The 26,176-nt window shown below is 38.1% G+C and overlaps 1 protein-coding gene and 1 long non-coding RNA gene across 4 annotated transcripts in view; one reads left to right on the top strand and one right to left on the bottom strand.

Annotated features, from left to right (window-relative positions):
- The window catches only part of USP32 (ubiquitin specific peptidase 32), a 251,311-nt gene that overhangs the window by 92,479 nt on the left and 132,656 nt on the right, over positions 1-26,176 (top strand). The gene's annotated exons all lie outside the window — the stretch shown is intronic.
- The window catches only part of LOC122205925, a 129,010-nt gene that overhangs the window by 33,007 nt on the left and 69,827 nt on the right, over positions 1-26,176 (bottom strand). The window contains exon 3 of one of the 2 annotated variants that reach the window (XR_006196300.1): positions 22,024-23,734. The exons of the other annotated variant lie outside the window; for it this stretch is intronic. This is a non-coding gene — a long non-coding RNA (uncharacterized LOC122205925). Of the gene's footprint in view, positions 1-22,023; positions 23,735-26,176 lie in introns of those variants that run through there. 2 annotated transcript variants of the gene reach the window in all.

Genomic DNA, 26,176 nt, shown 5'->3' with positions numbered 1-26,176 from the left:
ACATTATGTTCTGTTGCAGTGTGTATCAGTCCTTCATTCCTTCTTATTGACGAATAACATTCCCTTGTATGGATATATCACATTTTGTTTCTTTGTTCATCTAATGATGGATATTGGCATTATTTATAATTTTTGCTGTTATAAATTGTGATGCAATGAACATTCATGTGCATTTGTGTGGATGTATGTTTTCATTTCTCTTGGGTATATACCTTGGATGGAATTTCTGGATCATACGGTAACTTTGTGTTTGACCTTTTGAGGAACTGCCAGACTATTTTCCAAAGTGGCTGTACTATTTTACATTATCGCCAATGGTGTGTGAGGGTCGCAACTTCTCTACATCCTAGCCAACCTTGTTAGTATCTGTGTTTTGGTTATAGACATCCTAGTGGGTGTGAAGTGGTATCTACAGTATTCTGTTATTAATTTTGTATTAATAAATTTTTATGAAGATTCACTAATGTAGAGATGAAATGCCATTGGATTTAAGTCACAGCATACATTTTCTTGGTTTGTATATTGTAATACTTATTAAATTCATCTTTCTAAGAACATTGTTTTAACACATAAATATGATTTAGATCTGCAGAGGGACCTACCCTTCTCACATGAAAGAAACAGCATCTTGAGTGTCAAGATATATTAAATACATCTTGTGAAGCAGTAGACCTGTTTTGTAACTGGTAGTCAATTTTAATTTGTTTTCTCCATCTAATAAGTAGTTATGATTTGATACTATTTATTTCTGTTCATTAACTTTTTTCAGTAGTTACTGAGTGGAAACTCGGTGGGCACTTTATCAAAAAGGGATGGTTAAAGTTGTGACAAAGTTGAAATATTTCTTTCTCATTTAGAACCACTGGGTTATGAAGGAAGCCATCTGATTAAAATAATACTTAGGTGTTAGTGAGTAATAGAATTGGCTTTCACAAGTTGTCCTTTTTTTAAAAATTTTTTGACGTTTTTATTTTATTTTTGAGAGACAGAGTGCAGGTGGAGGAGAGACAGAGACAGAGACAGAGATACGCACAGAATCCGAAGCCGGCTCCAGGCTCTGCGCTGTCAGCACAGAGTCCGACGTGGGGCTTGAACTCACGAACCGTGAGGTCATGACCTGAGCTGAAGTCCAATGCTTAACTGACTGAGCCATCCAGGTGCCCCAAAGAGTTGTCATTCTTAAAAAAAAAAATTTTTTTTAATGTTTATTTTTGAGAGAGAGTGAGACAGAGTGTGAGGAGGGGAGGGGCAGAGAGAGAGAGGGAGACAGAATCTGAAGCAGGCTCCAGGCTCTGAGCTGTCAGCACAGAGACCGACGCAGGGCTTGAACTCGCAAACTGAGATCATGACCTGAGCTGACGCTGGATGCTCAACCAACTGAGCCACTCAGGAGCCCCAGAGTTGTCATTCTTAAAAGAGGAGCTTGTTTTCCCAAATTTCCAATTAGTAGATTTAGCGAGGTGGTATTTTTTGTTGTTGTTACTGTATTTTTCAGTTCTTAAATTTCCATTTGGTTTTTCTTTATATCTTCTGTTTCTGTACTAAGACTTTCTGTCTTTCTGTTCAACAGTGAGTTTACCCTCATTTCTTTGGTCATTTTAATAATGGCTCCCCCAGCGTCTTTGATAAATCTAGTATCTGTCTCATGTAATTGTTGATTGTCTTTTCCTAATTGAATTGAGACTTTCCTGGTCTTTACATGCTATGTAATTCTGGGTTTTATTCCAGACATTTTTTTTTTTTTTAATTTTTTTTTTTTTTCTCAACGTTTTTTATTTATTTTTGGGACAGAGAGAGACAGAGCATGAACGGGGGAGGGGCAGAGAGAGAGGGAGACACAGAATCGGAAACAGGCTCCAGGCTCCGAGCCATCAGCCCAGAGCCTGACGCGGGGCTCGAACTCACGGACCGCGAGATCGTGACCTGGCTGAAGTCGGACGCTTAACCGACTGCGCCACCCAGGCGCCCCTATTCCAGACATTTTTAATACAATGCTATGAGATTCTGATCCTCTTTATTTAAAAAAAATTTTTTTGTAACATTTATTTCTTTTTGAGAGAGACGGAGACAGAGTGCAAGCTGGGGTGGGTGGGGGACAGAGGGGCGGTGGCAGAGAAAGAGAGGGAAACACAGAATCCAAAGCAGGCTCCATGCTCTGAGCTGTCAGCACGGGGCCTGATGTGGGACTCAAACTCACGAACTGCAAGATATTACCTGAGCTGAAGTTGGCTGCTTAACCAACTGAGCCACCAGGTGTCCCTGATTCTCTTAAAAATCTATGGAGAGGTTGATATATTTGTTGTCTTAGGTTGTTGATCATTGATGTTGATCATTTAGGCTGCAGGTTCCAATCTATCTTTTTTTTTCCATTTTGGTTGATGGCTCAATGTTGAGTTATCAAAGGCCGTGCAGTGTTATTTGGATATGTTTCATGTGTGCACCACCCAGTGGCCAGTCTGGAACCTAGACAGTGATCTGTCCTAAATTTTAGTTCTCAGACTTTGTGGTGATGTTTAGATTCTGATCCATGCATGTGCAGTTAGGAGATGAACCAAGGAGTTCAAAACCAACTCTCCTGAGCTCCTTCCTCCTTTCAGTATCTATAGTGCTTTCTCTTTCCCTGGTGCTGCCGTTTTCAGTTTACCTATCAGAAGGCTGGTGCCACACTTTCCACTACTGTGATTGTGTCCAGAGCCAATCTGTAGGACAACAGAGAGGGAAAAAAATGGGAGTTTTCCATCCCTCTTGGGACTATAGGTGTTCTGATTGGACAGTGTGTTAGGCTGAATAATGGCCCCCCAGACTCTCCAGGTCCTAATCCTTAGAACCTGCATGTGGCCATGTGTCTGTGGAATTGTGGTAATAAATGCCCATGTTCTAATATGCCAGGTTAGTTACTTACTACTTTCTGAAAATATTTTTATTTAATTAGGAGCATCTTCCTTGACTACTGGAAATAGGTTTATATACTTATGTATTCTTGGTTGTTTAAGTCTCAGTTTGAGATTTTCAACAGATGACTGAAAATTTATTGTGTGGGTGACATTGTTCTGATGATGATATTTAAAATATTTATAACCTGTCCTCCCTTGTTTTATAATGAGTATTCCAGTTGCTCTTGTTAATAAGATAAAATCCAGCTGTTGATACAGTATTTGGCACATTCTTATTCAAGTTATTGAGTTAGGTTTTGTTTTTCCCATTTCTCATAGAGTTATATAGTATTTATGTAATGGTTGAGTGGTACAGAGTTTAGGTCAGTATAAGCTACCAAAGGGTGTAGGTAAGGACAGGAATTGGCGTGAGTTTGTTGTTTTTTTCAAAGCTGTGTATCGAAAAGTTTTTGGAACTGAAAAATAGCCCCTATTTATTTTTTATTGTCTCTTTTTTTTCCTCATAGGGTTAGGATTATTTTTTTCAATAATCCTTGGGAGCCACATTAAGCCCTCACCAGTGTATTTATTTTGAAAGATAATAGGATATTTACTACACTTAAACTCCAAAGAGATACTACCTGAACTGTTTAATTGTCATTAGTCTACTTATTAGGTCATTTGAGAGCATCATGCTGTAATGGCAAAGTTGTTTGTTTCATCCTCATGGATAATTTCAGCCTGAGAACTCAAAACTGGCAATAACATAGTTATATATAATAACAGTTTGCAAATATTATACAAGGTACAAATAAAAGCAACTTGTTTATTTGAAACCAAACCTTTCCCTCAGAGAAACTATGTAACTATGAAGAACTTTGGTTGTTCTTTATTAATACTATATGCTTGTTACTTTATTAGCTACTTTGTGAACATGTCATTCAGTGCTTTGAACAACCACATGTAGCTGGTTTATCCTGTTATTGGGGATGTTAACTTTGAACACTTGGTTAAGATTGTGTTTGCCTAGTGAATTTACAAAGTTTTATTTGACATCTTGTTTAAGTTATATGACTTTTCTCATGATGCAAGTAATGATATTATTACCATTTTATGAATGAGGAAAAATACTGAGGTTTAAGGAGGTTAGTTTACTATCTAAAATATTAAAAGCTAATGCATAGATCCAAGATTCAAGTCCAAGTATCCAAATCCATATTAACTACTTTTCTATGTTGCCTCCAACTGATGATGAAAATAAATAACATTTATGGACTTATTTACCATGTACTTGGCACTATGCTAAACATGTAAATCATATTTAATTCTTACACCACATTCTATATACCATGTGGGGTATAGGTGCTATTATTATTAATCTTGTTTTCTAAACTTAAGTTGAAATTATATAACTTATCCAAGACCACACAATCCCTGAGTAGAAGAGCTAGGATTTGAACTCATTTCTGTTTGGTTCCTGAGTTAACAACTGTGTTTCACTGAGAATTGCAGACTTTTACATTGATTTGTCATGTTGACTCTTACTTTTATATAAAATGTGTAGCATTGTCTTACTTGGAAAAGTATCTTGCCTAGTGACAATGACTTCATTTTTTGCCCGAGTTATGTATGTCTCTGATGGTACTCTATAATTTGTGAGGGCAAGTAGGAAATGCTTTTTTTCCCCCCTCTTTCTGTATTTTTAAACAAATGATATATCCTTATGGTTCAAAATTAAAAAAAAAAAAAAAAAGGGGGAAGAACGAACAGTGAAAAATCTCCTTTTCACCCAGTCCCCTGGCCACCTACTTTGCCTTCCTAGAGAGAAGGATCTTACCATTTTTTGGATGTATTCTATCAGAGTTAAGATGTCTTATATTACAAGTGAATTGAGATATTTACTTTTTTGTTTTTAATTGACAATGTGACAGTTTCCTTTGGTAGTATCTAATTCTTGGGGGTTCCTTTTTTTCTTTTCTTCTCTTTTTCTTTTCTTTCTTTCTTTCTTTCTTTCTTTCTTTTTTTTTTTGATGAGAACATTTAGGTTCTAAGCTCTTAACAAGTTTGAATTATATAATACAATGTTAACTATAGTCACCATGTTTTACAGTAGAACCTGAAACTTTATTCATCTTACTGCTGAACGTTTGTACACTTTTACCAACCTGTCTCCCACTCGCCAGCCCCTGACAACCACTTTCCTACTCTGTTTCTAAGAGTGTGAATCCCTTTTCTTTTCTTTTTTTTTATTTAAATATTCCACATGTAACAGATGAACATAGGGGAAGGGAAGAAATAAGATAAAAACAGAGAGGGAGACAAACCATAGGAGACTCTTAAATGCAGAGAACAAACTGTGATTTGCTGGTGGGGTATAGGGTGGGGGGATGGGCTAAATGGGTGATGGACATTAAGGAGGGCACTTGTTGGGATGAGCACTGGGTGTTATATGTAAGTGATGAAGCACTGTATTCTATTCCTGAAATCATTATAATATATGTTAACTAACTTGGATATAAATTTTAAAAATTTGTTAAAAATAAATATTCCACATGTAAGTGATACCATGAAGTTTTTGTCTGTCTGTCTGGCTTATTTCTCATTGTGGTTTTGATTTGCCTTTCCCTGATGATTAGTGATGTTGAACATCTTTTCACGTGCCTATTGGCCATTTGTATGTGTTCTCTATTATATAATGTGCATGTAGGTCCTCTTCCCATTTTTTAAGTGGATTGTTTGTTCTTTTGATATTGAGTTGTGTGAGGTTTTGTTTTTTTTAAATTTTTTTTAATGTTTATTTTTGAGAGGGAGAGACACAGAGCATGAGTGGGGGAGGGGCAGCGAGAGAGAGGGAGGCACAGAACCTGAAGTGGTTTCCAGACTCTAAGCTGTCAACACAAGCCTGATGTGGGGCTTAAACTCAGGAACTGCGAGATCATGACCTGAGCCAAAGTCAGACTCTTAACCGCCTGACCCACCTAGGTGTCCTGTGATAATTCTTTACATATTTTGGATATTAACTTCTTGTGGTTATATCATTTTCTTTTTTTTTTTTTCTGTGCTCCTTTTTAACTTTTTTTTTTTAATATATGAAATTTATTGTCAAATTGGTTTCCATACAACACCCAGTGCTCATCCCAAAAGGTGCCCTCCTCAATACCCATCACCCACCCTCCCCTCCCTCCCACCCCCCATCAACCCTCAGTTTGTTCTCAGTTTTTAACAGTCTCTTATGCTTTGGCTCTCTCCCACTCTAACCTTTTTTTTTTTTTTTCCCTTCCCCTCCCCCATGGGTTTCTGTTAAGTTTCTCAGGATCCACGTAAGAGTGAAACCATATGGTATCTGTCTTTCTCTGTATGGCTTATTTCACTTAGCATCACACTCTCCAGTTCCATCCACGTTGCTACAAAAGGCCATATTTCATTCTTTCTCATTGCCACGTAGTATTCCATTGTGTCTATAAACCACAATTTCTTTATCCATTCATCAGTTGATGGACACTTAGGCTCTTTCCATAATTTGGCTGTTGTTGAGAGTGCTGCTATAAACAATGGGGTACAAGTGCCCCTATGCATCAGTACTCCTGTATCCCTTGGATAAATTCCTAGCAGTGCTATTGCTGGGTCATAGGGTAGGGTGCTATTGCTGGGTCATAGGGTAGGTCTATTTTTAATTTTATGAGGAACCTCCACACTGCTTTCCAGAGCAGCTGCACCAATTTGCATTCCCACCAACAGTGCAAGAGGGTTCCCGTTTCTCCACATCCTCGCCAGCATCTATAGTCTCCTGATTTGTTCATTTTGGCCACTCTCACTGGCGTGAGGTGATATCTGAGTGTGGTTTTGATTTGTATTTCCCTGATAAGGAGCGACGTTGAACATCTTTTCATGTGCCTGTTGGCCATCTGGATGGCTTCTTTAGAGAAGTGTCTATTCATGTTTTCTGCCCATTTCTTCACTGGGTTATTTGTTTTTCGGGTGTGGAGTTTGGTGAGCTCTTTATAGATTTTGGATACTAGCCCTTTGTCCGATATGTCATTTGCAAGTATCTTTTCCCATTCCGTTGGTTGCCTTTTAGTTTTGTTGGTTGTTTCCTTTGCTGTGCAGAAGCTTTTTATCTTTGTAAGGTCCCAGTAATTCACTTTTGCCTTTAATTCCCTTGCTTTTGGGGATGTGTCGAGTAAGAGATTGCTACGGCTGAGGTCAGAGAGGTCTTTTCCTGCTTTCTCCTCTAAGGTTTTGATGGTTTCCTGTCTCACATTCAGGTCCTTTATCCATTTTGAGTTTATTTTTGTGAATGGTGTGAGAAAGTGGTCTAGTTTCAACCTTCTGCATGTTGCTGTCCAGTTCTCCCAGCACCATTTGTTAAAGAGACTGTCTTTTTTCCATTGGATGTTCTTTCCTGCTTTGTCAAAGATGAGTTGGCCATACGTTTGTGGGTCTAGTTCTGGGGTTTCTATTCTATTCCATTGGTCTATGTGTCTGTTTTTGTGCCAATACCATGCTGTCTTGATGATTACAGCTTTGTAGTAGAGGCTAAAGTCTGGGATTGTGATGCCTCCTGCTTTGGTCTTCTTCTTCAAAATTACTTTGGCTATTCGGGGCCTTTTGTGGTTGCATATGAATTTTAGGATTGCTTGTTCTAGTTTCAAGAAGAATGCTGGTGCAATTTTGATTGGGATCGCATTGAATGTGTAGATAGCTTTGGGTAGTATTGACATTTTGACAATATTTATTCTTCCAATCCATGAGCAGGGAATGTCTTTCCATTTCTTTATATCTTCTTCAATTACCTTCATAAGCTTTCTATAGTTTTCAGCATACAGATCTTTTACATCTTTGGTTAGATTTATTCCTAGGTATTTTATGCTTCTTGGTGCAATTGTGAAAGGGATCAGTTTCTTTATTTGTCTTTCTGTTGCTTCATTGTTAGTGTATAAGAATTCAGCTGATTTCTGTACATTGATTTTGTATCCTGCAACTTTGCTGAATTCATGTATCAGTTCTAGCAGACTTTTGGTGGAGTCTATCGGATTTTCCACGTATAATATCATGTCATCTGCAAAAAGCAAAAGCTTGACTTCATCTTTGCCAATTTTGATGCCTTTGATTTCCTTTTGTTGTCTGATTGCTGATGCTAGCACTTCCACCACTATGTTAAACAACAGCGGTGAGAGTGGGCATCCCTGTCGTGTTCCTGATCTCAGGGAAAAAGCTCTCAGTTTTTCCCCGTTGAGGATGATGTTAGCTGTGGGCTTTTCATAAATGGCTTTTAAGATCTTTAAGTATGTTCCTTCTATCCCGACTTTCTCGAGGGTTTTTATTAAGAAAGGGTGCTGGATTTTGTCAAAGGCCTTTTCTGCATCGATTGACAGGATCATATGGTTCTTCTCTTTTTTTTTGTTAATGTGATGTATCACGTTGATTGATTTGCGAATGTTGAACCAGCCCTGCATCCCAGGAATGAATCCCACTTGATCATGGTGAATAATTCTTTTTATATGCCGTTGAATTTGATTTGCTAGTATCTTATTGAGAATTTTTGCATCCATATTCATCAGGGATATTGGCCTGTAGTTCTCTTTTTTTACTGGGTCTCTGTCTGGTTTAGGAATCAAAGTAATACTGGCTTCATAGAATGAGTCTGGAAGTTTTCCTTCCCTTTCTATTTCTTGGAATAGCTTGAGAAGGATAGGTATTATCTCTGCTTTAAACGTCTGGTAGAACTCCCCTGGGAAACCATCTGGTCCTGGACTCTTATTTGTTGGGAGATTTTTGATAACCGATTCAATTTCTTCGCTGGTTATGGGTCTGTTCAAGCTTTCTGTTTCCTCCTGATTGAGTTTTGGAAGAGTGTGGGTGCTTAGGAATTTGTCCATTTCTTCCAGGTTGTCCAATTTGTTGGCATATAATTTTTCATAGTATTCCCTGATAATTGTTTGTATCTCTGAGGGATTGGTTGTAATAATTCCATTTTCATTCATGATTTTATCTATTTGGGTCATCTCCCTTTTCTTTTTGAGAAGCCTGGCTAGAGGTTTGTCAATTTTGTTTATTTTTTCAAAAAACCAACTCTTGGTTTCGTTGATCTGCTCTACAGTTTTTTTAGATTCTATATTGTTTATTTCTGCTCTGATCTTTATTATTTCTCTTCTTCTGCTGGGTTTAGGCTGCCTTTGCTGTTCTGCTTCTATTTCCTTTAGGTGTGCTGTTAGATTTTGTATTTGGGATTTTTCTTGTTTCTTGAGATAGGCCTGCATTGCAATGTATTTTCCTCTCAGGACTGCCTTCGCTGCGTCCCAAAGCGTTTGGATTGTTGTATTTTCATTTTCGTTTGTTTCCATATATTTTTTAATTTCTTCTCTAATTGCCTGGTTGACCCACTCATTCGTTAGTAGGGTGTTCTTTAACCTCCATGCTTTTGGAGGTTTTCTAGACTTTTTCCTGTGGTTGATTTCAAGCTTCATAGCATTGTGGTCTGAAAGTATGCATGGTATAATTTCAATTCTTGTAAACTTATGAAGGGCTGTTTTGTGACCCAGTATATGATCTATCTTGGAGAATGTTCCATGTACACTCGAGAAGAAAGTATATTCTGTTGCTTTGGGATGCAGAGTTCTAAATATATCTGTCAAGTCCATCTGATCCAATGTAGCATTCAGGGCCCTTGTTTCTTTATTGACCGTGTGTCTAGATGATCTATCCATTTCTGTAAGTGGGGTGTTAAAGTCCCCTGCAATGGCCACATTCTTATCAATAAGGTTGCTTATGTTTATGAGTAATTGTTTTATATATTTGGGGGCTCCGGTATTCGGCGCATAGACATTTATAATCGTTAGCTCTTCCTGATGGATAGACCCTGTAATTATTATATAATGCCCTTCTTCATCTCTTGTTACAGCCTTTAAAGTCTAGTTTGTCTGATATAAGTATGGCTACTCCAGCTTTCTTTTGGCTTCCAGTAGCATGATAAATAGTTCTCCATCCCCTCACTCTCAATCTAAAGGTGTCCTCAGATCTAAAATGAGTCTCTTGTAGACAGCAAATAGATGGGTCTTGTTTTTTTATCCATTCTGATACCCTATATCTTTTGGTTGGCGCATTTAATCCATTTACATTCAGTGTTATTACAGAAAGATACGCGTTTAGAGTCATTGTGATGTCTGTATGTTTTATGCTTGTAGTGATGTCTTTGGTACTTTGTCTCACAGGATCCCCCTTAGGATCTCTTGTAGGGCTGGTTTAGTGGTGACAAATTCCTTCAGTTTTTGTTTGTTTGGGAAGACCTTTATCTCTCCTTCTATTCTAAATGACAGACTTGCTGGATCAAGGATTCTCGGCTGCATATTTTTTCTGTTTAGCACATGAAGATATCGTGCCAATCCTTTCTGGCCTGCCAAGTTTCAAAAGAGAGATCAGTCACGAGTCTTATAGGTCTCCCTTTGTATGTGAGGACACGTTTATCCCTTGCTGCTTTCAGAATTTTCTCTTTATCCTTGTATTTTGCCAGTTTCACTATGATATGTCGTGCAGAAGATCGATTCAAGTTATGTCTGAAGGGAGTTCTCTGTGCCTCTTGGAGTTCAGTGCCTTTTTCCTTCCCCAGTTCAGGGAAGTTCTCAGCTATAATTTCTTCAAGTACCCCTTCAGCACCTTTCCCTCTCTCTTCCTCCTCTGGGATACCAATTATGCGTATATTATTTCTTTTTAGTGTATCACTTAGTTCTCTAATTTTCCCTTCATACTCCTGGATTTTTTTATCTGTCTTTCTCTCAGCTTCCTCTTTTTCCATAACTTTATCTTCTGGTTCACCTATTCTCTCCTCTGCCTCTTCAATCCGAGCTGTCGTCGTTTCCATTTTGTTTTGCATTTCGTTTAACGCGCTTTTCAGCTCCTCGTGACTGTTCCTTAGTCCCTTGATCTCTGTAGCAAGAGATTGTCTGCTGTCCTCTATACTGTTTTCAAGCCCAGCGATTAATTTTATGACTATTATTCTAAATTCACTTTCTGTTATATTATTTAAATCCTTTTTGATCAGTTCATTAGCTGTTGTTATTTCCTGGAGATTCTTCTGAGGGGAATTCTTCCGTTTGGTCATTTTGGATAGTCCCTGGAGTGGTGAGGACCTGCAGGGCACTTCCCCTGTGCTGTGGTGTATAACTGGAGTTGGTGGGCGGGGCCGCAGTCCGACCTGATGTCTGCCCCCAGCCCACCGCTGGGGCCACAGTCAGACTGGTGTGTGCCTTCTCTTCCCCTCTCCTAGGGGCGGGATTCACTGTGGGGTGGTGTGGCCCGTCTGGGCTACTTGCACACTGCCAGGCTTGTGTTGCTGGGGATCTGGCGTATTAGCTGGGGTGGGTAGGCAAGGTGCACGGGGGCAGGAGGGGCAGGGTTAGCTCGCTTCTCCTTAGGTGATCCACTTCAGGAGGGGCCCTGTGGCAGCGGGAGGGAGTCAGATCCGCTGCCGGAGGTTTGGCTCCGCAGAAGCACAGAGTTGGGTGTTTGCTCGGAGCGAGCAAGTTCCCTGGCAGGAACTAGTTCCCTTTGGGATTTTGGCTGGGGGATGGCGGGGGAGATGGCGCTGGCGAGCGCCTTTGTTCCCCACCAAACTGAGCTCTGTCGTCCGGGGGCTCAGCAACTCTCCCTCCCTTTGTCCTCCAGCCTTCCCGCTTTCTGAACAGAGCTGTTAACTTATGACCTCCCAGAGGCTAAGTCGCGCTTGCTGTCGGAACACAGTCCGTCAGGCCCCTCCGCTTTTGCCAGCCAGACTCGGGGGCTCTGCTTGGCCGGCGAGCCGCCCCTCCGCCCTGGCTCCCTCCCGCCAGTCCGTGGAGCGCGCACCGCCTCGCCGCCCTTCCTACCCTCTTCCGTGGGTCTCTCGTCTGCGCTTGGCTCCGGAGACTCCGTTCTGCTAATCCTCTGGCGGTTTTCTGGGTTATTTAGGCAGGTGTAGGTGGAATCTAAGTGATCAGCAGGACGCGCGGTGAGCCCAGGGTCCTCCTACGCCGCCATCTTCCCTCTCCTCTCGGTTATATCATTTTCAAATATCCTCTCCCATTCAGTAGGTTGCCTTTTCATTTTGCTCATGGTTTCCTTTGCTGTGCAAGAGTTTTGTTTAGTTTGATGCCCTATTTGTTTATTTTTGCTTTTGATCCCCTTGCCTGAGGAAACAGATCCAAAAGAAAATATTGCTACGACTAATGTCAGAGAGCTTATTGCCTATGTTTTCTTGTAGGAGCTCTATGGTTGCTGGTCTTACATTAAGGTTTCTGTCCATTTGGAGTTTGCTTTTGTATATGCTATAATGAAAGTGGTCCTGGTTTTATTCTTTTTCATGTAGTTGTCCAGTTTTTCTAACAGCCATTTACTGAAGAGACTGTTCCTTTTATCTCCTTTGTTGAAGATTAATTGACCTTCTAAACATGGGTTTATTTCTGGGCTCACTATTCTATTCATTGATCTGTGTGTCTGTTTTTGTGCCCGTACCATACTGTTTTGACTTTATTATAGCTTTGTAGTATAGGTCGAAATCTGGGATTTGTGATACCTCCAGCTTTGTTCTTCTTTCTCTAGATTGCTTTGGTTTTTGGGGATCTTTTATGGTTTCATACAAATTTTGGGATTATTTGTTCCAATTTTGTGAACTATGCCATTGGAATTTTGATAGGGATTACATTGTCTCTGTAGGTTGTTTTGGGTAGTATGAATATTTTAGCGATACTAATTTTTCCAATTCATGGGTGCAATATATCTTTCCATTTCTTTGGGTCTTCAGTTTCTTTCATCATTGTCTTACGGTTTCAGAGTATAAGTTTCCACCTTCTTGGTTAATTCATTTCCTGATATTTTATACTTTTTGATGTGTTTGTCTATAGGTGATAGTTGTTCTAACAGATGTGAGATACTATCTCATTGTGGTTTTGATTTTCAGTTTCTGATGATTAGTGATGTTGAGCACCTTTTCATATACCTATTGATCACTTGTATGTCTTTGGAAAAATGTCTATTTGGTTCCTGTGCCATTTGAAAAATCAGGTTTGTGTATGTGTGTGTGCGCGCGCGCACTATTGCATTGTATGGTATCATACAACATATATATGTTATCATATTTTGCGAATATTTGCAAATATCTTCTCCCATTCCATATGTTGCCTTTTCATTCTGTTGTTGGTTTCTTTTGCTGTGCAGGCATTTTTTGGTTTGATATAGTCCCACTTATTTATTTTTGTTGTTGTTGCCTAGAATGAATATGTGTTTGGGTTAGTGGGGTGTTCCTCAAATTTGGTTGATAATAAGATATCCCAAAGGCTATTTATTTGTTAAATGTGTATCTGTGGTTACTGGGGGAACAAGTAAGAAAACAATGTCTTAGCACAAAGTTACTATCATCATTCTTCAAAATAGTATTTAGAGTCCCTATCTTTTTAAAGTCCCAGGGCAGCATTGGCATGTGACAGCACCTCACTAGCATTCCCTGGTACTGTTAACTTCCCTGCAGGTTTATTATTGCCAGTAGTCAGTGAATATAGTGCAGAAAGAATGCTCTGTGATCAGTTGCCTCATTATTTCTTGACTTGACCTAGGGTCCTAAAATAATAGGAAGGAATGGGCAAAAGGCAGTCACAAACATGTTACTATCTTGATTATCCATCCTTAGGGGAATGGTAGTCCAGGTTCTGTGAATGTGATTTTGGCTAGATGTACCATTTCTGGGATGTAGGGACCTGATAATATCTCCTGCCCCTCCTCCAGCTGCTCACTCTGTTTTTTAGCTTATTTTTGTCTGTCTAATAATCCCAGCAGGAAGGACCAGGAAAGGAAGGAGAGATGGGCGGGGACATATTCATGTTGTCTTTTTATTCACCTTTCTTATCACAGAGTGGAAGCATTTCCCTCTGGAAACAATATTTGTAAATGATGACTGCATTCCTATACTAGCTCCCAAGCTTATTTAGTTAATGATAATACAGATGAAATACATACATTCACAGTAATATGCCTTTAAAGTCCTTATCATGGTTGTTGTTAATTACTCAGTATTATAGCCACATTATAATTTAGGTAGAATTCTGGGGGCTACCTAGGGAAATCTGATCATTAATTACTAAGGGAAAATGCATTCTGTATTCTAAATAGTCATTTTTACAAACTGTAGGTGTATAGTGCATTTGTAAGTTGGGAATGATTTCCTTCTTTCTTAATAACTAGAACTACTTGTAAGTTATTTAAGGGCTACCTTTGGGTTAGGTTTTGTTTGATTTTGCTAGTCAGTCTTTAAATTTTGTGAGTAATTCCATGACACTACAGACTTGCAGTGGTCAGGACTGAAGTAATTCACTTTCTTTGCTAGATCTTACTAAGCTAGAGAGGGCAGAGATGCATTTGTGGTAAAATATATAGAACAAATTTTGCCATTTTAACCATTTTTTTAAACTTTTTTTTTTTAACGTTTATTTATTTTTGAGACAGAGAGAGACAGAGCATGAACGGGGGAGGGTCAGAGAGAGGGAGACACTGAATTGGAAACAGGCTCCAGGCTCCGAGCTGTCAGCACAGAGCCCGACGCGGGGCTCGGACTCACCGCGAGATCGTGACCTGAGCCGAAGTCGGCCGCTCAACCGACTGAGCCACCCAGGCGCCCCGCCATTTTAATCATTTTAAGTGCATTTTAGTGGCATTAATTGCATTCACAGTATTAGGGACACATCACTACTATCTTTGTCTAAAATGTTTTTATCATCACCCCAAACAGAAATTCTGTACCCATTAAGCAATAATGCACCCCTCTCCCCCACCACAGTCCACTTTCTACCTGTATTGAATTTGCTTATTCTAAATATTTCATGTAAGTGGAAGCATATGATACTTGTTTTTTTTGTGTGTGGCTTATATCACTTTTTACATAATGTTTTCAAAATTCATCTATATTGTAGCATGTTTTAGAACTTCATTTCTTTTTATGGCTCAATAATATCTCATTGTAAGTAATGACTTTTAAAAGTGGTAGGTTTGTCAGGGGCACCTGAGTGGCTCAGTCAGTTAAGTGTCTGACTTTTGGTTTCAGCTCATGATCATGATCTTACGGTTTGGTGAGTTTGAGCCCCACATCAGGCTCTGCGCTGGCAGTGCAGAGGCTGCTTAGGATTCTCTCTCTCCCTCTCTCTGCCCCTCTCTGCCCACTTGTGCTGTCTCTGTCTCCCAAAGTAAAAAACTTAAAAGAAAAAAAAAGTAGTAGGTTTTTCACTCACAACATCCTTCTGTTTAGCATTTCTCTTACAGTATTCAAGTTTTTTTTAAATCTTGCTAATTGTTTAATGTTGTAAACTGATGTGACAACTCAACTTGAAGATGTAGGATGTCATAAATTCAATGAAAAAAAATTTTTTTGGTTTCATCCCATTTAAATTTGGAAGCATTGAAACAGTTAGGTATATTCCCCTGACCTAGTCCCAGCCTCATTTTCTGGCTTTAGAGATGGGGGTGGAACTAGAAGCCACCGGGGGATTTTGGTACAGTATCATGATCCCGAAGTTTGTACTACTAGAACCGCTCATTGGAAATCTGCTATGTCATAGGGATGGAATTCAGCTGTTTGAATTGGGAAACTGGAACCTTCTTTTCTAGGCATGTGAACGTGTCCTTTTCCCCTGCTGCTTCTTAACCATAGTTAATATGCATACTGGTTAATCACATGCTGTTCTCTATCTAGATCGAATTAGATTAATGAACAGTAAGAGAATATTTAATTCTTTAATCACTACCATGCAGCATAAAATTGTATTAACTTAAGCAAAAAGGTCATAGCTTTATTAGCTAAAATTTTCAAGCTTAATCTTGTTTTTCTATCCTTATATGTTCTGAGTTTTTAAGAAGCTAATTTAAATACATTTAATCTTGTTGCCTTTAGCCTAGTGCCCTAGCCTAAGATGAATTTGATACTATATGTTACCTATTTTATTAGCCATTCCTCCCACTTTTGTCATTTACAGAACTAATACATATGCCTTCTATGTCAAATCCAAATCACTGATAAAAAGATGTTTAATAGTTAGATCAAAATAGAGTCCAGTTAGAACTTCTTTAGAGCCTTTTCCCAAGGAAAATATAGAATTGTTTAATCAATACTCTTTGTGTTTATAATCATTCAGCCATATTTGCATGGCCCTAACTATAATATTCAGCCCACAGTCTATGGAAATATCTAAAATATAATATTATGAGATCTTGTCAAACACTTGTCTAAATAAAGTAAGCATACATTTACTTTAATTCTTATTGGTTAATTTGATTACTGTACCATTTAAAATTTCTAGAACATGATCTTTGTCATAATATGGAATCTAATTTTTTTTTTTTGTAACTTCTAGGTTAACTGGGTTAGGAATATGAGGGAGTTGGTCTATTTCTCATATATGACCTCTTAGAAAGGTGCATTTTTAAATTCAGTTTTATAAAGATTTTAATTGAGCCCTTTTTCAAAGTAATAGAAAAATGTAAGAATTGATATATTTAGTGATTAAAAGATAGTTTTATTCGATTTTCATTTCCCTAATGACTAAGATGTTGAGGATTTTTAAAAAACAAAATTTTTTTTTACATTTATTATTTTTGAGAGACCGAGAGAGACAGAGCACAAGTGGGGGAGGGACAGAGATAGAAGGAGACACAGAATCCGAAGCAGGCTCCAGGCTCTGAGCTGTCAGCACAGAGCCCCATGTGGGGCTCGAACTCATGACCTGAGCTGAAGTCTGAGGATTAACCGACTGAACCACCCAGGTGCCCCGCTGAGGATCTTTTCATGTGCTTATTGGTCATTTGTATATCTTAATTGGAGAAATGAATGTCTGTTTAAGTCATTGCCCATTTTGTTATAAAGTCTCCTTCTTTGGTTTTTGTTTTTCATTTGCTCATTGTTAACTGGGTTGTTTGGCCTTTTGTTGTTGAATATAGAATCCTAGGCAGTGTGCGGAAGTTTTTATTCTTCTTTTCAGTACTTCAGATGGATTCCTTTTATTGTCTTCTGGCTTGCATTGTTTCTGATTAGAAGTCAGTGATCATTTTTATTTTTGTTTTGCTATGTAATGTGTCCTTTTTCCCCTCAGTGCTTTCAAGATTTTCATTGTTTTTTCAAAAATTTATGATATAGTTTGGTTTTCTTTTTCTTTTTTTAATGTTAATTTATTTTTGAGAGAGAGATGACAGATAGGCAGACTTGTGAGTGGGGGGAGGGGCAGTGACAGAGGAAGACACAGTATCCAAAGCTACAGAAATCCAAAGCTACAGTATCCAAAGCTACAGTATTAGAGCTCCAGGCTCTGAGCTGTCAGCACAGAGCCCCACATGGGGCTTGAACTCCTAAACCACGAGATCATGACCTGAGCTGAAGTCAGATGCTCAACCGACTGAGCCACCCAGGCACCCCTTGGTTTTCTATGTTTATCTTATATGAGGTTCTTTGAGCATCTTGGATCTGTAATCAACTTGAGATATTCTGCCACTATCTTTCAAATATGTCTTCCCTTTTCTTGGCCTCCAGTTACATGTATACAAAATAGTGATTTTTTTGTATTATTGGGACTCTGATCTTCTTTTATTTACTTTCCATCTCCTCCTTACCCCCCATTTGTAGCCTTTTTTTCTCACTGTACTTCAGTTTGGATAGTTATTGTTGTCCTGTCTTCAAGTTCACTGATTTTTTTATTTGCCAGTGTTAAATATGCTGTTAAAGCTCTATAGTAAACTTTTTCAGGTATTGTTATTTTCTTCACTCTAACAATTACATTTTTCTTTTAAAATATAATTTCAGTTTTCATATTCATGTCTTCATTTAAATCTTTAAGCTTATTGGGGCGCCTGGGTGGCTCAGTCGGTTAAGCGTCCGACTTCAGCTCAGGTCACGATCTCGCGGTCTGTGGGTTTGAGCCCCGCGTCGGGCTCTGGGCTGATGGCTCAGAGCCTGGAGCCTGCTTCCGATTCTGTGTCTCCCTCTCTCTCTGCCCCTCCCCCGTTCATGCTCTGTCTCTCTCTGTCTCAAAAAAAAAAAAAAAAAAAAAAAGTCAAAAAAAAATCTTTAAGCTTATTTAATAGTTATTTTCAGCTTCTTTTATGCCAGTTTTTATTCTCTCTCTTTTGCCTGATTTTTTTTCTGGTGATTGGTTACATTTTCCTTTTTCTTCTTATGTCTAGTAATTGCTTACATCTGCTGGATATTATAAACTTTCTGTCTTGAGTACTTGAATTTTGTTGTGTTCAGTTAAAGAATGCTGCCAGTCTTTTATTCTAGCATATGGTGAAATTAATTGCAGATTAGTCTAATCGTTCTGAGGCTTGTTTTAAAGTAGTCTTTGCTCTAAATCTTGTTTAACAGCTCTAATAGTAAGGATTGATTCTTCTGGGGTCTCTTTTTTTTTTTTTTTAATTTTTTTTTTTAACGTTTATTTATTTTTGAGAGAGAGAGAGAGAGAGAGACAGAGCATGAACTGGGGAGGGGCAGAGAGAGAGGGAGACACAGAATCGGAAGTAGGCTCCAGGCTCTGAGCCATCAGCCCAGAGCCCGACGCGGGGCTCAAACCCACAGACCGCGAGATCGTGACCTGAGCTGAAGTCGGACGCTTAACCGACTGAGCCACCCAGGCGCCCCTTCTGGGGTCCCTTCTAAAAGCACTGGATATTAATTGAGGTTTGTCTTCTGACTGGTCAACTCTTATGAGCTTTGGCCTCCCAATCCCTGATAGTCATTTCCTTAGTATTTATTCTTTTTTTATGGAATTTACATTATGCTCTTGTATCTTATTCAGAACTTCAAGGGCCCTTTATTATTTTTTGGAGCTAAGTCTGACTCTCTCTTAATGATATTTTGGTATAGAAATTACAGAAAAGGAAAATTTGATTAGTATAATGAAATGCATTTGAAAAAAACACATTTTGTTGTAATAGACTCTCCTCAAAGACAGTAGTGTAGACAGAAATACTTTTTATCTGTAAAAGGAAACATTTTTTCAGTACATATATATAGAGAATCAGACTTTGCATTTGAATAACAATATTTGAAATTTTATGGGTGTTAAGTATATTTTATGCAAATGAGCACGTCATGTTTTTGTAGATTATGTACTGTGGGTCTTATTGTGTACTTGAATTATTCATTGAACTTCAGCAACATACAGTGTGACTCATTTTGTGTATTCATATTAGTATGTATTTGTCATTAAATTACCTAAAGATAAATCTTAGGCATATAGGTTGGTGGAATCATGGTCTTTGGGAAAATATATATTTTTTAACTTTTAGCATTTGTACCCTTTTCTTTTTTAACTCTGTGAGTCAATAGAGATGAGGTTATGCTTTTGCAACAGACGTTTCCCCCACAGTAGTAGCTTGAGATAACACAAGGTTATTTTTCACTAAGAAAAATTCTGTTGATGGAGTTAGTGATTCTCCATGACAACTCCTTTGTCAGAAAGAGCTATAAATCACCATGGTAGAGGTGGTCATGCTAGGGAGGGGTCTCTTCCCTGCTATTAGGTACTTAGCCCAGAAGTGGTGTATGTCATTCTGTCATTAACCCTTTGGCCACAAATAGTCATATAGCTCTTTTCAATTGGAAGGAGCATGAGGAAATGTCTCCTTGTCTTTTGCCCCAAAAGAAAGGAGAAGTAGATTTATGAGAGCATCAGAAGTCTCTTCTACAAATATCTATCTAGGCTTAGTATTTTCATGCTTTATGCTTAAATATACCCTTTTTGAAGATATCCTTGGAATTACTTTCTTTTTCTCATTATCCTACCTCCCTGTTACCTTATTTCAGAATGCCCTCTAGGAAGGAACATTGAAACATTGTTCATATTGAAACATTTAATCTATATAAAAATGTAGTGATTAATTTAGTTGAGAAGAGAAGGAAAAGATTATGTGTATATGGGAATATAAGTATAAATTCACGATGTGTTTTCCAGCACTGTCCACTGAAAAGTCTGAGAAACAATCACTAATATCCAAGCAATAAGCACCCCTAGCACCTCTAATCAACTATTTGTCCCCCCCCCCCCCCCCGTTCTTGTATACAAAATATATCTCAGTGGAGTGCCAGGGTGGCTAAGCATCTGACTCTTAATCCAACTCAGGTCATGATCTCATAGTTTGTGGGTTTGAGCCCTGCATCGGGCTCTGACAGCATAGAGGTTTCCCTGGATCCCCTCACTCTCTGCCCCTCCCCTGCTTATGCGCTCTCTCTCTCTCTCTCTCTCTCTCTCTCTCTCTCTCTCTCAAAATAAAAAAGTGTGTGTGTGTGTGTATCAGGAAGGCCAAATAGTAGATTAGGGGAGTTTTCTCACTATAAAAGTATTCTAGGGGCACCTTGGTGACTCAGTCATTTGTGTTTGACTTCGGCTCAGGTCATGAGGGTTCTTGCATGATCCCTCATGCATTCAAGCCCTGCCTCAGGCTCTGTGCTGACAGCTCAGAGTCTGGAGCCTGCTTCGGATTCTGCCTCCCCCCCTCTCTCTCTGCCTCTTCCCCACTCATGCTCTGTCTCTCTCACTCTCAAAATAAAAATAAAAATAAAAATAAAATAAAATAAAGTATTCTAGCCAATTAACAAAAAAATGGTAGGATTATATTTACCAGCATTTTTTAACCTTTAATCAATTTGTGAATGTAGGCAGTGACCATCAATGGCTACTAATATCATAAAGATATACTAAGAGAAGCAGTCATTATGTGCCTCCTGATGGAGATACAGTGTACCAACTGGGAGATGGTTTTTGCCAAAAAATATCGTTTAAATTTGATCAGTTCTCTGGAACTGACTACCATTGCCCTTGGAAATACAGAGGACAGAATCATCAAAATGCAGACTTTGGGAAACTACTCAAGACCAATGTCTTGGTTTCTTCAGCAAATAAATTGTGAGGAAGGAGAGAGAGAGAAAGAAAATGTACATATTAAGACACTTAAGAATCTAGCAACCGATTATAATATGTTTTAGATCCTGATTTGAACAAACAAGTTGCAAAAAAAATTGTGAGACAATTGGGGAAACTTGAATACTGACTAAATATTTGGTGATACTAAGGAATTTTTGTTAGTTTTTGTCTCCGTCTGTTTGGGATGTAATACAGTGCCATATTCTGAATGGCTTATAAACAACAGAAATTGGTTTCTTACAGTTCTAGAGTCTGGGAAGTTTAAGATTAAGATGCCCACACCTATAATGTCTGGTGAGGGCTTGCTTCCTGCTTCGTTAGATAACCGTCTTTGCTATGTCTTCAGGGAGCTCTCCCAGGCCTCTTTTGTAAGGGCAACTAATCTCATTCATGAGGGCTCTACCCTCACAACCTAATCACCCCCCAAAGCATCCCACCTCACATTGCGTTTCAACATAAGAATTTGGGGGAAATCGTGTTTTGTGTTGTTTTTTGTTTTGTTTTGTTTTCAGTGTAGTAATGCTAGTATGGTTGTATTTTTAAAGTATCTTGTAGAGATACATAATAAAATATTTACATATCAAATTAAGAATAAACTGTATAGCAGCTTTTTTTTAATGCACAGGATAAGTTTGTTGTTGTCTGGGCATTTCCAGAAAAATCAATTCTTCACTAACAAATTTAGGTCTGCTGTGTTGTGAGAAAATTAGTTTTGAAAGAAATAACATCTTCAAAAGATCACATAGAAAAATTTTGATAAGGGAGTAAAACTAATTGATGAATCAAATCTTCATTAAAAGTTTAAATAGAAAAATGTTGATCCTCATGAAAATTATGTAAAATGAAGCAAAAATTAAAAATATTTATTTGGTTCTATTGACTATTAATCACACAGTTTAAAAGCTGTAGTAGAATTTACTCAGAGAAAAGTCATGAGGTCATTGATCATGAATTAATTCTTATTAACAAAGTGGAGTCAAGCTCTGCTTTCTGTCTTCTGCCCTGAGAATAGCATTTACACACAGGAGCAGCTTTTCAGCCTGAGTCCTGGAATGAGAAGACATGTGACATATTTCCTTCACCTGTATGCAATAGGATGGAACTAAGGCTCAGGAAGTTAAGTGATTTGCCTAAGATCATAGAGCCAATAAATTAATAAAGCCTGGCTTCAAACCCAAGTCTCTCTCACTTGAAATGCCGTGATATGAAACAGTTTGCATCACTTACTACTTTCCCAAGGAATAGTGGAATACCTTTGTAACTTGTAGCCAAAATACAGTGGAAGAGAAGGATCAGGGCATATACTAGTGGTTGAAACACAGCACAACCTTTCTTTAACTGTGGAGACCTATGTACCTCTGCCTTTTTAAAAAAATCTTTTAACTACATGCTAAGAGTTCTTGATATATTATAGAATAAGTCTTTCTCTTTTAAAATGCAGATTAATTTCCCTCTCTTCTGAACTCATCATATTATTTACTGGATGATATCATTATCTGAAAGGGGGTTAGTGAGATCATTACCACAACCATCAATTCTATACCACTTTTATGCCACATTAGTATAACAGTATGCCAGGTCTCAGTCTGGATATTCATGGCTACCAAATATTTAAGAAATGTTTTTTATTCTTCCTTATTTTTTAATAGCTACAGAAAATCGCCAAAGAGATTTTTAAATAAAGATCTTGTAACCAGTTACAATAATAACAAACACGTGCTTTTTTTAAAAGTAGCATCAAAATATCCTTGCTATCCTTTGCACACCCCCTCTCACCAATCCTAAAAACAAAGCTGAGGTAATGAGCATGGCACTTAGTATTTCATAAATGTTAAAGCATTGTCAGTTGTAATGTAACTATTGCTTTAGAAATAATTTTGGGGGGATGAAGAAAGATATTACACATTAGATGTGTTGAATGCGTCATGATTTCTGGAACATTAAAAATGCTGGAAAATACAAATATGTCTTAGAATTCAGAAAATATGGTGATTTTCCTGGGCCTCTTTTCCTCATCTGTCAGATGAACTTTTGAACTTGGTGGTTTGGGAAAGTTATTACTGTTCTTATATTTTGGGAGTGAGGTACCAGTATTTTCCAGCATTTAAATGTTGGCTATTGTTTTTATTATTATAAAAATAATTTATTAATGGAGTTAGTATTGGGTTAAACACTGTAGTGCTATGATTAAGTAATTTCTTACTGACTGGCAACATAAAGATTGAGATACGTGATATAGCATTTTACCTGTAGTATACAACAGTGTGTATTAGGTTCCTTTCTCCCATCTTTGCTACTGTCATGTGTATTAATTTAACATATGCTATAAACACATTAAATTTTTACTGTTATGCTTTTAGACAGCCAATTATCTTTTAGAGAAGTTAAAAATAAGAGAACAACTATATTTTCTGTGTACCTTCATTTATGCTGTTCCTTATTCTTTTTCCTTTGTGTACATACATGTGTCTGGTTTGGTATTCGATTTCCTTCCACCTAAAGTACTCTTTCCCCCTTTTATGTGGTGCAGGTTTGCTGGTAATGACTTAATTTGTTTTCATTTCTTGGAAAAGTCTATTTGACCTTTCTTTTTGAAAGATATTTTCTCTGGGTATAGGATTCCGGTTTTTCTTCTTGGTGTTGTAAACTTGTCACTTGACTGTCTTCTGGCTTACTTAGTTTTCAGTGAGAAATGTTTCAATACAGTATGTCTTTTTTCCTCTGGGTGCCTTAAACATTTTCTTTTTATCTTTGGTTCTGAGTAGTTTGAATATGATTTGTCTATTTGAATATGGTTTGGGGGTGGGGTTAGAGGTATAATTTATCCTACCTATTGTCTGAGCAACTTCTGTCTGTGTCTTTGTTTTGGGAAATTCTCAGCATTTATGTCTTCAGATGTTTCTTCTGCTCCATTCTCTTTTACTTCTAGGATTACACCTGCATGTGTGTTAAATCATTTGATTATCCCACAGCTCTTGAATTTTGTTTTGTTCTTTTCTACCCACACATTTTTTTCCCCTTCTGTTTCATTTTGTACAATCTATTACTTGATTCTGTTGAATTTACTATTGAACCATTCCAAAGCTTTACTGAACTCACTATTCATGTTTTTCCTTGCTTCCTCGTGTAACTTATAATTTGTGGTTGAAAGGTGGATGTTTTATGTTGGACAGTAGAGACTGAGGAAGATAGTATTTATGCCTGGCTAGGCGTTTAGCATGAGTAGTTGAGTCAGTCTCATCTGTGGTTGAGCTGTATTTTGTATTGCTATACTTAGCCATAGCGCACTATAGGCTTCAAATTCAAGTCTAGGGTTACCTTTTTTAGGGTGGAGTCTCATTTGCCAGAGGATTCTTCAAATGTTTGCTCTACCTTCAACTTTTTATCTTATTTTCTTGTTGTTATGATACTTCAGAAAGGGTTTCTTTGTATGCTCTTCCCTCCCCAGCAGTAGACTGATCTTATTTATTCTTCAGTGTTTGCTAACACAGTGGTGGAAGTGGGTGAGGGTGCTAGTTGGGGGGGACGCATTCTGTTTCATGTTTTTGTTTCAGTTTAAAGCTGTGACAGTGTATCCCCACTTCTTAGTGATTCTGCCTCTCCCCAATGGTAGGGGATATCTAAAGGTCTATGATGTTTTCTACCCCTGTCTCAGGGATAGAGGTTTTTTCTGTTACCTTCCTCCAGTTTATGCAGTTTATTTTTAGTTATACCAAGTGAAAATAGTTATTCCACAAAGTATATTTGTTAAGGTTTTTTAAAAAAGAGAAGGTAAGCAGGAGAGGGACACGAAGAGCGGGAAACACAGAATTGGAAGCAGGCTCCAGGCCCTGAGCTGTCAGCACAAAGCCAGATGCAAGGCTCGAACTCATGAGTGGTGAGATCATGACCTGAGCTGAAGTCAGACGTGTAACCAACTGAGCCACCCAGGTGCCCCTGTTAAGGTTTTTTTTTAAAGTGTTTTTTATGTTCTGATCTGGAACCATTTCCCTAGACTAGTTTTTGCTAGGCTTTTCTGTTAGTGGCACCAGAGATACATAATTTTTGGCATCAGTTGTCAAGAGTGTTATTGAATATATTTTTAAATATCACTTCATAAATATATATTTTCATTTTTCATATTACTATGTAAGTTTTATTTCTTGAATTCTTTTTTATTGAAGTATAGTTGATACACTATGTTACATTAGTTTTAGGTATACAACATAGTGATTCAGCTTCTCTATACATTATGCTATGCTCTATACAAGTGTAACTACCGTCAGTCACTATACAATACCAATGACCAGTATATTCCATATGCTGCATCTTTTATCTCTGCGACTTATTCATTCTATAACTAGAAGCCTGTATCTCCCACTCCCCTTCACCCATTTTGCTGATCCTCACACCCTCTCCCCTCTGGCAGCCTTCATTTCTTTATATCTGTGGGTCTGTTTTTTGCTTTTTGTTTGTTTAGATTCCACATATAAGTGAAATCATACAAGATTTGTCTTTCTCTGTCTGATTTCTCTGTCTTTCTCTGTCTGATTTATTTCACTTAGCATAATACCTTCCAGGTCTATCCATGTTGTCGCAAATGGCAAGATCTCATACCTTTTTTATGGCTGAGTAAAAGTCCTGTGTGTGTGTGTGTGTGTGTGTGTGTGTGTGTACACACAAACCACATCTTTATCCATGCATCCATCAGTGGACATTTGGGTTACTTCCATATCTTGGCGATTATAAATAATGCTGCAGTAAGCATAAGGGTGCATGTATTTTTTCAAATTAATGTTTTCATTTTCTTTGGGTAAATAGCCAAAAGCTATAGCTGTCCAGTTTTCCCAGCACTATTTATTGAAGAGGCTGACATTTTCTCATTGTGCATTCTTGCCTCTTTTGTCATAAATTAATTGATCACATAAATGTCAGTTATTATTTTGGGGCTGTCCTGTTCCATTGATCCATATGCCTGTTTTTATGCCAATACCATACTGTTTTGATTATTACAGTTTTATAGTATATCGTGAAATCTGGGACTATCAGCTTTGTTCTTCTTTCACAAGGTCGCTTTGGCTATTTGGGGGTCTTTTTTGGTTCCAGACAAATTTAATATTGTTTGTTCTAGTTCAGTGGAAAATACTTTCTTTTTTTAAATTTCTTAATGTTTATTTTTGAGAGAGAAAGAGTGTGCGCGCGCAAGTGGAGTGGCAGAGAGAGAGAGGGAGAGACAGAATCTGAAGCAGGCAGAGCCAGACACGGGACTCAAACCCACAAACCATGAGATCATGACCTGAGCCAAAGTTGGACGCTTAAACGACTGAGCCGTGCAGGCGCCCCATAAATACTTGGTATTTTAATAGGGATTGCATTGAATCTACAGATTGCTTTGGGTTT

Source organism: Panthera leo, chromosome E1 (assembly GCF_018350215.1).
Source record: "Panthera leo isolate Ple1 chromosome E1, P.leo_Ple1_pat1.1, whole genome shotgun sequence".
NCBI classification, from domain to species: Eukaryota; Metazoa; Chordata; class Mammalia; order Carnivora; family Felidae; genus Panthera; species Panthera leo.
The sequence above is the reverse complement of the archived record's forward strand: the minus strand, read 5'-3'. Positions and strand labels throughout refer to the sequence as shown.